The following is a 14,748-nucleotide window of genomic DNA, read 5'->3' on the forward strand; positions in this document are numbered from 1 at the left end:
TATGCCGTAGTGTAGATCTGTAACAGCTGCCATTGCAATACTGATATATACATTGTTGCAGCACTGTATAAGGGTGATGTTTCACACATGTCTCGACTGTAGGCCATTTGTCCCACCATTATGTTCATCTCTGTGCACACATTTTGCAATGACAGGATGTTAGTTATATCGCAGTACTCTGACATACCCTTCAGATACACCATCATGGTGACCACATGTACGGCATGCATTATGAGTAGGTGTGTTAAATATGTGCATAGAATATACCATAGCCATAACATGACCAGTGTATTGGCCATCCTGAACAAACACCATACTCACCAGCTACAGGCTTCTGCCTTGGAGGTATACCAGAGGGACCTACATAAGTGTGTGAGAGATGTGATGTCAGTAGCCACAGCTGTGGCACTGGAAAAGGGTGGGTGCAGCATTACAGTACATCAACAGTACAAGCGCACAATACCGCAGATTATGCACATCTGTTTATTACTACTATGCAGCAACAGACTATATATATATGTCATCTAACATATGCATGCTATAACTGTACAGATTCAGATGGATACACAACAGTGGTCTACTGATGTGCCCTGTGGCCTTACCTGCATGATCATCTGCCACTGTGTGGGTAGCACCCACCTCCACTATGTTCTTCACCAGGTGTTGTGTGTGCAGGCAGGCAGGTGCTTCAAGGCTGGCAAGGAGCTCTTCAGCATGTGTCAGGGGGGCTGGATGGCATGACCCCCCTGTTGTGAGCTGATCCCCCCCTGACTGCAGCAGCATGCCGATGGGCATTACAAAGTAGGTCTGTGCAACGATATTGGACCTGCTAATAACTGCGGTTATGCAGGCTGACATCTTTTACCCTGTGGACAAGATCGTTCAACAGGGCAGTCCACTCCTGCTGCTCATGGGCTGTTCGACCAAACAACACCTGGTAATGCTGCACAAGGTGTGTGATGATGACCTCATTCTTACCCACTGTATAAATGGTAAGCCTCTCAAGAGACATCTTGCCTGAAAGACATAAAGATGGAAACAGGTCTGAGCACCTCATACAGCAAAGTTATCATAGTTTTTAATACACATCTTTGTCTCCCTCACCATATCTGTAACAACAATCTGATCACACACCTCAATAGGTATGTCTACAGAATATCTACAATTGGGACATATATCGTATAGTGCACAATTTGTGCTATGTGTTTGTAGCCATGTTCCCTGTGTGGACACTATCATTGCTGGCCTGTTACGGACAATGTCACCTGCATGCCATTGTAAGGGCCACTATGGTTCCATACATGCATGTGGTCTGTTTGCTATGTGATTGCTGCACATATGTTGTTTTGTGTTATTGGGGATATCTATGCCTGCTGTTGGACATGATCCAGGAATGTGTGGATTATTACTACTCACATATGCTCGGTAACAATGACACAATAGCATGTTTAGGGAACAGTTGCTAGCAGACCCACCTCTCCCACCTCATCTGGCCATGCTACTAGGCCACATCACATGTGGGACCCACCCTGGGGCCTCCTCATCTACTGGTCCTGCTCTACCTTCAGATGGAACCACCTCAGGGGATGGTGTCCCCCCTTTGGGAGCACACACAGACATGATCCTGTCACCCGAGGACAGGTTCAGGTTCTGGTGCATAGGGAACTCCACAGAGACTTGGGAGATGTGCTACAGCACATTGAGGCCCTCAGTACACACTGACAGGGTCCACATGCTCCTCCTGCTCAGCCCACAGCCTAGGCACCTTCAGGGCCATGAAGCTGATGTTGTAACTTGGCATGGGTGGGGGACTTGTTCCCATTGTTTCCATATGGGGGCTCATGGGGCTTCCACATCGCAGAAGACACTCCTCATCCAGGGTGTTTACCCACATGTGTCATATACTGCCCCGTAGGCTGTCTTCTGTATCTCCCAACCCAACCCACTTCCACAAATATACCTGCTATCCTTCCCCAAATTCACAATCCCACCTTCACAAACAAGGGCAATGTGTTCCCAACATGAGGTTCACACGTGACATAACCATCCATTATGCACACTCTTACTGTTGTATATATATATATATATATATATATATATATATATATATATATATATATGTGTGTGTGTGTGTGTGTGTGTGTGTGTGTGTGTGTGTGTGTGTGTGTGTGTGTGTGTGTGTGTGTGTGTGTGTCTGTATTGATATGTGTGATGCTCCCTCACACATAGCATGCAGCACTGTGATGTAAAACTAGGGGACATGTATTTATATACATATGTGTGTATGTATGTATATATATATCATATAGGTTCATAGGTTCATAGATAGGTACTAGGCTATTGGCCCTAGGGCCTATATAAGCCTAGCCAAAAAGGTATCCTGGCTTTCACCACCCAAGAAAATTATTTCCCTGTGCCCCTGTTGAGTAGAGCCACAGAAGTATTCCCTGGGGTGAATTTCCTATTTCCCATCCAATCGTCAAGATTTTTCTTGAAGAGCACTAATGAGGAGCTCTGTATGACATAGATAGGTAGTCTGTTCTAGAGTATGGGAAGTCTCTGGGACAGGAATCTATCCCTCCAGCATGTTCTGTTTATTGTGGTGACAAGGTTTATGTCCCCACAGCATGTAGCTTGGAGGGGATTGGGATGTCTTTAAGTGGAGCATGTCCAACAGCTCTGGGTTTGACATAGCTTTGTATGTTAGGCAGAGATCGCCTTTGAGTAGGCAATATGCGATGGAGTAAAGCTGGAGGATTTTTTTCTGATGGTCTGCATAGGGCATCTGTTTGAGGCCAGTAATCCTCTTTATGAGGTATTTATGTGGCTTTTCCAGTTGTTGTAGATGTCTTGTGAGGTACATACCAAAAGGGGCATTGTACTCTATAGTGGGTCTAATGAGTGATGAGTAGAGAGGAAAAATTACCTCTTTTTTTCTGGATGTTAAACCTTTTGTGATGAGGTGTGCCATGTAGAAGGATTTCCTGACCACTGTGATGATGTGATTATCAAAGGAGAGACTACTGTCCACCTGTGTCCCAAGGTTTCTTATCACACTTTCAGTGTTAAGTAGACTACCACCTATGTGGTAGTTCATGGGTACAGAGTTTTTACCAAAGAGGATGACAATGCACTTTTTGGCATTGAGCTTCAGGCCATGGCTTTGACACCAGGCATCTGTCTCTGTGAGGCCCTTTTGTAGGATGTCCTCATCATTAGGAGTTTCGATTATGGCTCCTAATTTGCAGTCATCTGCAAACTTCATTAGTTAAAGACCTTTTGTGTTAGCCTGTACTTCAAAGAAGTAGATAGCAAACAGGAGAGGACCCAGGACTGAACCCTGTGGTACTCCATTTGTCACTGGCCTGAAGTCAGATTTGGAGTCTGCTACTTTCACAGTGCATGTTCTGTCCATGAGCCAATTGGCAACCCATCTTGTGGTATAAGGATTTATACCTAGTTTAGTGAGTTTATCTCTAATTCTAGTGTGGGGGATGGCATTGAAAGCCTTGGCAAGATCTAGATAGGTTGTGTGAATAGCCTTACCCTCATCTTTGGCTTTGGTGACTACTTCAAAGAAGTCTATCAGGTTTAGGAGACATGATCTGCCTTTTACAAAACCGAACTGGGTGGGGTCCAGAGTTTGGAGATTACCCATGTCTTTGATTATGAGTTCCATGATGATAAGTTCCATGTAATTGCAGACTAGGCTTGTCAGGCTAATGGGGTTGTAGTTCCCGTGGTACGTCATGGCTCCACCTTTGTGGAGGGGGATAACTGTCATGGTGTTCCATTCAGTGATTGAACATGGTACTTAGGTGGGGCACCAGTTCATTATGTAGTTCATGTAGAACGCAGCCTGAGATATTGTCAGGTCCCATGTATTCTGTGTTCTTGGCTTTGGAGAGTGTTTTTTATCTGTGCTGCCATAATTACAGGAGCTTTGCATTCTTCCAGTATAGAGATGGGCCCTCTAAGGGGTGAGAGGGGGGTAAAGTTAGCACTGAACCTATCTGCCAGGATGTTGCCAATATCAGTTGGTATTGTATATTTAGTGCCATTGTGCTGTAACTCAGAGCAGATCTTAGAGTTGCCATTGAGATTCTTGACATAGCTATAGAATACTTTGTGGTTGTCTTTAGAGTCTGTGGCAATTTTGTTTTCATAATTAGCTTTGGAGGATTTTACAAGGGATCTCAGCTTCTTACTGAGGCTGACCAAGGAGTTCCCTCCAGTCATGGGATTTTACTCTTTTTGCAACAGTTTCTTTCTTCTGTTGTAGAGTTTGTTTATGGCAGAGGACCACCAGACTGGCTTCCTTTTTTGGCGAATAGCATCTTGGTTCTGTTAGGGATAGCACGATCCATGCCCTTGCGTAAGTGCCTATAAAGCACATTTGTGTAGGATTCAGCATTTGTATCTCTATTGTCCGTCTGCATGGGTGTCATGAAGTTTGGCACTTCTATCTTAATAAGTGTGACATTGGCTTTGGAGAAGTTTTTTATGGTGGTTTACCTAATGGGGTGAGAGGGCGGGATGTGGATGTCTAGGTGATTAGCTTGTGGTCAGATCTGACCAACGAGAAATTGACCTTAGGTGCGGAGCACTGGTCACCCATGTTGGTAATGACCAGTTCTAGGACATTGCTGCCCCTGGTGGGGCTGTGAATAAGTTGATCCAAGGCATTGGATTTTATGAATTCCAGAAAACGTTGAGCAAAAGAGTTGGTACATGAGTAGTTTTCCCAGTTAATGGTGGGGTAGTTGAAATCACCCATTATTAGGTTGTTGGGTTGTACCCTAATATTTTGCAGTGTATCAAGAAATGAGGAGTGAGAATCCTGGGGCATGGTGGGGGGTTTGTAGCAAGCTACAATTTGGATTGTGGTCTTGCCCAGAGTTAGTTGCACTTGGATAATCTTGGATGCATTATGCTGTGCAACTAGCCTGGAGGTGTGGCTATCCTTAATTAATATGGACATGTCTCCTCCTTTAGTGCTTCGGTCCGGGTTAGGTGGCCAAAAGGTGTGGTATGAATTATAGCCTGGTAATGCAGGGATGCTCTCTGGAGCTTTGAAAAAGGTCTCTGTCACTGCACAGATGATGTTCTCCATTTTAAGGAGTGCCTCAAGTGAGTGCATTTTGAGGTTTAGATTTCTAGCATTGAGTAGCATTACCCTCAGATTTTGCTTGCTTGTACCTGTTATGGTGGTGAATTTGTCATTTGAACCTTGCCTGAAAAAAGCACTTTAGGGGTGGCAAGAGCCTTAGCCAGTATTCGGAATCCCAAGGGTGACAGGTACAGGCCATCTCTGGCAAAGCTTTGTGGTCTGTCAATCATGTCATCCCAGGCAGACAAATACTGGATCCCCTTAGAATGTGCATATATGTGTGTGTGAATATGTATCTTTGGAATGTTTATCATTTTCACATTGTACATTCCGTATGGGAGCCAGACTGTACTGCATTATATGTTATTGATACCATCCTGGGTCCTGGGTATGGGACTTGCAACAGTTGGTACTGTGTTGCAGGGCAGATCCATTTGGCATGGGGGAGGGGGTGATATCAATACTTACAAGAGGTATTTAGCTTGGTTCCCCTCACCCCCATTAAAGGAGACTTTGGTCATATATGTATTTGTTCTGTTCTCTTTTATATCTATGGACATAGATCTGTATATACACACACACACACACACACACACACACACACACACACACACACACACACACACACACACACATACACACACACACACACACACACACACACACACACACACACACACACACACACACACACACACACATATATATATATATTTATATATATATATATATATATATATATATATATATATATATATATATATATATGTATGTATCTGCTTACATATATATGGAGTCTGCATGCCCTCCCCGTGGTCGAGTGGCATTCGAAAGACATGCATGAATGGGCTTGCCTTTGTTGATGGTTGGGCATCGGGCTGGCACCTCGGCACCATAAAAAAAAAATCAACTGCCAATCATTAGCAGACCGGAGTTCCACTGTGGTGACCCCTAACCAGGAAAAGCTGAAAGAAAAACATATACAAATACACACACACACACACACACACACACACACACACACACACACACACACACACACACACACACACACACACACACACACACACACACACACATACATCTGCATGTATAAATACATTTCCTGTACTGTTGAATGACTGTGTGGATGATATGTTTTTGAAAACATCAAGGCTATGTATATCTGAGATGGTTTAGTGGCAAATCACTTTTGCTATGGTGTGCAGGGTCCTGGGTTCGACCCTGACAAAGGCTGTTTTTTCTGTTCTTGGCAGAACAAGGTATGTAGGATACAGAGTGATTAAGGCACTTTTAAGCAGTTTTAAGTGGGTATGCGCTAAGGTAAACACTGCTAACTTCCGGTTACAGTTTCTTATACTCAGTTAGCTTCTCAGTTACTTAACCTGTGTAGGCATTGCTTACCCCCGTGCAAACAAGCTTAAACTCACTTACTGCTGGTTAAAAGTGCTTAGTCCCGCTTACCCCCGTGCTAATTTCTTTAAAAGAAATGAAAAAGGGTTGATAGGAAAGTGGAGAAAAGGGGCACAAAGAGAAAAAGACAGTAGGGAAAATAGCTAGGGATGTGTAGGACGGGTGAAGGGAAGGTCAGTAGCTGCCCATTTCTTCTACAGCAACAGCTGTGCATAAGGTAGATTTGGACACTCATACCCCTGAGAGAGGGGTGGGGACAACAATAATATGTTGTGAAGCCAATTAGATCAGATTCACTACAGCTTGTTTTTTGCAAAGTTAATAAATGTTTTTATCCCTCGGTGGTCTCGTTCTTCTCGCTTGTGGAGCCTTTTTGGTTTCCCACATTTCATGTGTCCAGTGGACACATGTGCGAAATGGACAGCTATGTATGGGGTGAGATTTTTTTTTTTTTGGGAACAGATTGCCCCTTTTTTTTAAGGTGAGAGTGGGATGTTGGGGAGGGACAGTAGATATATTTGTGGAGGTAGGTTGGGTAGGATAACAGACAAGACAGCATACAGGGGCAGTATATGACAAATGTGGGGTGTAAACAACTAGGATGGGAAGGGGTGTTTGGAAGTTGGAAGCCCATGATCCCCCCTAGTGGAAACAGTGGGACTGAGGTCCTCACCCATGGGCAGTCACCACTGCACCTTCACGGCTACGAAGCTGGCTGTGTTGAGGGATGAGTAGGAGGGGCAGGCTGACCCTCTGGTTGTGCCACATGGCCCTCAAGCTGGCATAGTAGATCTCCAAACACCCCAGACCTGGTGACGGGTGACACTATCCTGTCCGTGCCTGCTCTGGGGGTGAGCCCCATCTGCTGAGGTGGTTCCACCTGAAGGTGGTGCAGAACCAGCGGACAAGGAGGTCCCGGGGTGGGCCCAGATGTGCTGGTGTCCAGTGCCATGGCCAGATGAGGTGGGAGAGGTGGGTCCGCTGGGACTGGCCTTCCCAAATGTGCTATGGTGTTTCAATTTTACAACATATGTGGGCTAGTAATAGTCAAAACATTCCAGGATTAGGCATAACAGCATGCATAGATATTCCCATTAACCTGAAACACTAGATCTGGAACAGTTGCTTAGCCAACAGAACACATGCATATATGGAACCACAGTGGCCATTACAACAGCATGCAGTTACATTGATGGCAGCATGCCACCAATGTGGGAGCATTTCAACATGGCACATTCATAGAACAAATTTCAATATTTATCAAACAATAGGACATATGTTCCAACAGTAGATTTAATAGTGCACATACCGACTGAGTTGTGTATTTAGTTTATTGTTGCAGATATGGTGGGGGGAGAGAAAGGTGTCAATTAACTTGTATATCCCTGTAGTTCCCATTACTTTCCTAGTCAGTGCTGTGATCTGTACCTTACAGGTATTACTACACTACCCTAATGCCTTAGTTAAGACAGCGGTATGGATGTAGACAACTATATACATGAACTGAGTTTTACCTGCAGTATACACCTATTATTTGGTATACCTGTGAAGGTATTGTTTGTTAACACTACCTGACTGCTTCTACCCATATTCCCAGATTCCATGTTGATGCTATGCACATACCTGTCCATCTCTTATTGCACACACTCTGGGCATGTCTTTACAACATGCAAGTGAAACCGGGACATATTTTGTATATTGCCTTCATAAACCTTTGGTGAGTTGCACAATGATAGGTTTGTGATCGTTGACATTTTCCAAATATTTACAGGCCTGACAGTCAGTTATATGACATTAAATGCTGCCTACATGTCAAAGAATAGTATGCTGATATGCCAGGGGGACAGGGTAACAGTCAGAAGATACGGGTCAATTAAATGGACATTGTGGACAAATCTGTACAGCTGAGGGGTATGATTCTGCATACAGCTTACTACCACTCCCAGGATTCAAACCATGGCTGTGTCTGCTAAAAATAAAACAGTGTATATCACAGTTGAGTGTGCTATATAGATATTGCTGTGTATCTCTTCTCTGATTTCTGTCTATAAGTCTCCCGTGATTTTAGAATCTGACCTTGTAATTACCACACTCTTATACAGGGTTGCCTAGACAGTTTTAGTATGTAGCACAGTGTGGATGGCAATGATAAGTAAGTAATACCTTATTATTCAGAGAAACTGTAACACTAACAATGCCATACAATACCAGAGTAAACAGTACCAGTCCAGGATTGCAATCTTTTATTTCTAGGCACAGTTTTCATATCTGACAGACCTGTAGGGGGAATGTTTGTTAGCACTACCTGTGTGTTGCCACACATATTACCAGATTCCACATTATTATTATGCACATACGTCTCACTCTGTTACTGCACACACTCTGGTCATAGCTTCCAACATGGGGGTGGAGATGGGACATACTTTGCTTATTACGCTCATAACATTTTAGTGAGTTGCTAGAGTGACAGGTTTGTTCTTATAGATATGTTTATGTCAGTTATGATGTCTGACAATCAGTTGTATGTAATTATTTCCTGCCCAAACGTCTGGGATCATCCCATTGATTTGCCAGGGGGACAGGGTGACAGGCAGCAGATATGGGCCAATTAACTGGCCATTCTGGACAAATCTGTACAATTGTGGGGTATGTTTCTGCATACAGCTTACTACCACTCCCAGGATTCGAACCATGGCTGTGTGTGCTAAAAATACAACAGTTCATATCTCAGTTGAGTGTGCTATTTGGATTATGTTGTCTAATTTTTCACTGTATTCTAAGTCTCTCTCAGTTTTACAATATGACCTCTTGTGATTACAACAGTCATATACAGACATTCCTACACATTTTATTTATATAGCAGAGTATGGGTAACAGTGCTTAATACAACAGTACTATTAAGAGATTGCAATACTACATTACCATATGATACCAGAGTAAACACAAGCAGTCCAGCAGTTACTTTTAGATTTATTTCTTATGACAGAACATGCAAGAGTATTACTAACCTGGCTTGTGATGCAACCTCTGCAATCTACAGGCCTGGGCTTCCCGGTTCACAGCCCACTCGTCTGCCACTGTCAAAGACATAAGAGGAATATTTACCCAGGCTTACAGAGGGTTAACTTCAATATTGCTTAACCTGTGTGTGCATTGCTTAGCCCAGTGCAAACAGGTTTAAATGTGCTTACTGCTGCCTCTCTGATTATGTAGCCCAGGCAGGTATGACCCTGACCTTGAGCAGTATCCTACCTTCACCTAGAATGATGCCACAATACAGTGATAAGATGATCAGCTTTAATAATTGGCTTAAATTCTGGTGTCATTCAAAGGGGATCCAATGTCTGTCTGCCTGGGAAGACATGCTGGACAAGCCACGCTGCTTCGCAAGGGACGGCTTGCACCTGTCACCCCTGGGCTTCCGGATATTGGCAAAGGCTCTTGCCACCCCCATAGTGCCTTTCTTAGGCAAGGCTCAAATTCTAAACCTACCACCCTAGAACACCAAAAAGGAAAAAAACTAAGGGTAATGCTGCTCAATGCCAGAAGTCTCAATCTCAAGATGCACACGCTCGAGGCCCTTCTCAATATGGAGAACATCGATGTCTGTGCTGTGACAGAAACCTGGTTCAAGGCTCCTGAGAGCACCCCAGCACTAACAGGTTTCACCTCATATCATGCGTTCCGGCCCCAAAATCCAGACAACACCAAGAAAGGAGGGGGGGTGTCCATATTCATAAAGGACACCCACACCTCAAGGTTGGTGGCAACCCACAATGCATCGGAGACCATCCAGGTGCAATTAACCATAAGCAAGACTGCTCTGCAATTTGTAGCATGTTACAGGCCACCCTCTCAAACTCAGGAACCTCACATGGCCTTCCTGAAAACATTGGAGGGGATAAATATATCTCCAAACACCATCATACTACTAGGTGACTTCAACTACCCTAATATAGACTGGGAACACTACTCAAGCCCGAACACTCTAACCCAAAGATTCCTGGAGTTCATAAACTCAAATGCCATGGAACAACTAGTCACCATCCCCACAAGAGGAGAAAACATACTTGATCTCATCATCACGAACATGGGATCAAAATGTTCAACACCGGAAGTATACCCCTCACTGGTGAGCTCAGATCATAAACTAATCTTGCTGGAGGTCCTCATCCCGCCCCCACCTGAAAAAAAAAGACCACAGTGAAAAACTTCTCAAAAGCCGATTTCACACTTCTAAAACTAGTGTGGTCACCTTTAAGGCCCCTGAGCCAGTGGTAAACATTACTCAAACCGCTGAATCACTTACAAATGCCTTCTACCAGCACCTACAGGACTGCATGGATCAGGCAATCCCAAACAAAACTAAGACTCTCTGTACCAAAGGCAAGCGTCCAGTCTGGTGGACCCCAGCCATAAACAAGCTCTACAACAAAAGGAGGAAGCTACTACAAGATAGAGCAAAATCCTTGAAAGGTAAGACACCTTTGATCATTATAAGTAAAAAAACTAAGAGCTCTCATAAAATCATCCAAGGCAAATTTTGAGAGAAAAATCGCCAAGGACTCTAAAGACAATCATAAGGCCTTCTTTAGCTATGTTAGAAACCTAGGAGGAAACTCCCAGATATGCTCAGAATTAGTTCAAAATTATGTGAAAATTACTGAACCTACACACATTGCCAATATACTGGCTGACAGGTTCAGTGCAAACTTATCCCCCCCCCTCCCCCCCAAAAGGAGAGATATCTATTCCAGAGGATTGTAGCCCCCAAACATCTCCAACGCCCAGGTGAGAACTGCCCTCACTAAGGCAAAAAACACAGCATCCATGGGACCGGATGGTGTCCCCGGCTGTGTGCTTCATGAACTCAATGAGGAATTAAACCCACAGTTAGGACAACTGTTTAATCTTAGCCTCACCTCAGGATACGTACCCATGGAGTGGCGCACGGCGACTGTGGTCCCACTTCATAAGGGCGGTGCCTCCACAGACCCTAGAAATTACCACCCCATTAGCTTGACAAGCCTTATCTGCAAAGCCATGGAGAGGATCATAATGGAACTAATAAATAAAGACATAGGGAACTTGCAGACTTTGGATCCAACCCAGTTTGGCTTTGTCAAAGGCAGATCCTGCCTCTTAAACTTGGTTGACTTTTTCGAGACAGTCACCAAGGCCATTGATGAGGGAAAGGCAGTCCATACAGCCTACCTCGACCTGGCAAAGGCCTTCGACACAATACCCCACTCAGGTATCATCGAAAAACTCATCAGCTTGAATGTAAACCCATACATCACAAGATGGGTTGCAAACTGGCTAAGTGACAGAACCCACAGGGTCAGAGTTGCTGGAGCCATATCAGACTCAAAGCCTGTCACAAGTGGTGTCCCACAGGGCTCAGTCCTGGGTCCACTCTTGTTCGGCATCTACTTTTCTGAAGTACAAGCAAACACAGGAGGGTTATGGCTGACAAAGTTTGTAGATGACTGCAAACTGGGCGCCATAGTCAAAAACACATCTGACACAGATATCCTCCAGAAGGGCCTCACAGATATGGATAACTGGTGCCAGAGCCATGGCCTGAAGTTAAACGCCAAAAAATGCATAGTCATACCCTTCGGGAAAAACAAGGTCACCCCTAGCTACCATATAGGTGGCAATCCACTGAGCACAGAAAAAGTCATCAGGGATCTGGGGACCCAAGTTGACAGTAGCCTTTTGTTTGACACTCATGTTGCTAAAGTAGTTAGGAAAACCTTCTATATCGCCCACCTGATCATGAAGGGATTCACATCTAGATCAAGGGAGGTCATCGTCCCCCTGTACTCATCACTCATTAGACCTATGATTGAGTACAATGCCCCATTCGGAATGTATCTGACCAGACACCTGCTGCAGCTTGAAAGGCCCCAAAAGTTCCTCACCAAAAGGATAAAGGGTCTCAAAAATATGTCTTATGCTGCCCGACTGAAAGAACTCCAGCTCTATTCAGTCTCATACCGCTTGCTCAGAGGTGACCTGTGCCTGACATATAAGGCCATGTCAAACCCAGATTTGATGAATATGCTTCACCTCAAAAAATCTAGATCCCTCAGAACCACAAGAGCGGGAGACTTAAACCTTGACACGGTTATAAATAGAACGTGCTGGAGGGACAGATTCATCACCCAGAGACTCCCTATGCTGTGGAACAAAATCCCAGTACATGTGAGGCAGAGCACCTCGCTGGCCTTGTTCAAGAGGAATCTTGACCAATGGATGGGAGATCGCAGATATACCCCAGGGATTACTTCAGTGTCACTGCTTGACAGAGGCACAGAAAAATGATAGGCATAGTTTTTATTCAAACTAAAGGGGTGGCGAAAGCCACATAACTATGGGCTAGGCTTATAAATGCCCTTGGGCAGATAGCCTAGTATGAACCTATGAACCTATGAACCTATGAACCTATCCATAATATGCATGAGCTGGCAATTATTAAACAGGAAGTAGACTGATACTTACACATGGCTAGGGCATTAACTGTCCTCCTAGTCCCTTGGATCCACTGATCCAAGAGATCCCTTTTTCTTTGCTTCAGGTTGGCATAGTGATGCCTGACCTGCTCATCAGTTCGAGGTATGCCAGTGGCAGTGCTGAGGTCATGTGCAAGATGGTCCTAGGCTTCCGATTTATATTGGGAACCCTGGTACTGGCCCTGCAGCAATCTCAGGTCATGGTCTTTAACAAGGAGTCCTGCCATGACTTTGGACTCCTGGATGCCCCAGTGCTGTGCCCAAAAGTGCACTCTTTCTCCCACACCAGTCAAAGTGCCTACAGGAGGAAGCTGCAAACAGTTATGAGATGTATTTCTGCCTGTTGGGTTTAAATTTGTCCAATTTCCTGCACTTTGCCATGATTGGATGGTTTTGAAAATGCTAAGCTATGGGCAAACCTGCTTACCTAAGGTTGGCATTGCTTAAAGGGGTATACTAATGGGCAAACTGAATTAGCTGGCCTACACAGTGCTTACACCTAGTAAGCAGGGCTGTGCAATGCTTAGCATTGCTTAATTTTTAATTTGCATACTATTTGCTGTTTGGCATTGATTTATTATTCTTTACATGTTATATATGTGTTTGGTAATCCATGATTCATTTGTACGTACACTGTATGTGGTCCTTGTGTTTATTAGGGGATTTCAACACTTTATTACAATGACACTTCACATCTGGACTAAATGCAGTACTCCAGTTCACATATTTATGTTATGTAGTAGGTTATACAACATAAAACTGTATGTAGATTCCTTTCACATGTTAAGTTTGATTTTCCTATAGTGAGGATCTGTTCGGTGATACCGCAATCATATGTACTGCTGTGATGGCTTACTGGTTAACTACTGTGACTATAGTGTACAGGGTTCTTGGCTCAAGACCTGCTAGGGCTGTTTATTTTGTTGCTGGGCAGAACAGGGTCTGTTGGATACAGAGTGATTAAGGCACTTTTAAGCAATTGTAAGCGGGTTTGCATGGGTTTGTTCGATGGTAAGCAATGCTAACTTCCAGTTAAATATGCTTACAGAGGGTTAACTTCAATATTGCTTAACCTGTGTGTGCATTGCTTAGCCCAGTGCAAACAGGTTTAAATGTGCTTACTGCTGCTTAAATATGCTTACTTCCACTTACTACTGCTTAATAGTACTTACTCCCGCTTACTCCCACACTAATTTAGACAGAAATGTAACATGATTCTTGGGAAGGTGGTGGATTTGGACACTGTATGGATTTATCGATCATACACATTATACCTTCGATTTGTATCCCTGATTCATGTGTACATATACTGTATGTGGCACTTGTGTTTATCTGTAGCTTTTACAACATTATTACAATGACACCTCACATCTGCATTTAATGCAGTACTCCAGTTCACAAATATATGTTATTTAGTAGGTTAAACAATAAAAAATATTGTTCATAAAGTGATTTGACATGGAAAATGGAATGAGACTCTTACTGGGAATGACTGCTTGTAAGGTGAATGCTCTGACCACTACACTATTGCAGTACTGCTTCATTTGCATGTATCTTGATATTTATCTTTTTGTGTCATTTAAGCTAGAGTATATGTAGTTAAGCAATGGGCAAACTCATGCACCTACTGTCACATTTCATTTGTTTGATAAAAAAAATAAACTGTTTAGTTTAAATATTGCTCTTATAAACCTGGGGAGGTATTGC

This window comes from Protopterus annectens, chromosome 3.part0 (assembly GCF_019279795.1).
Source record: "Protopterus annectens isolate FY-2018-M chromosome 3.part0, PAN1.0, whole genome shotgun sequence".
NCBI lineage: Eukaryota > Metazoa > Chordata > Ceratodontiformes > Protopteridae > Protopterus > Protopterus annectens.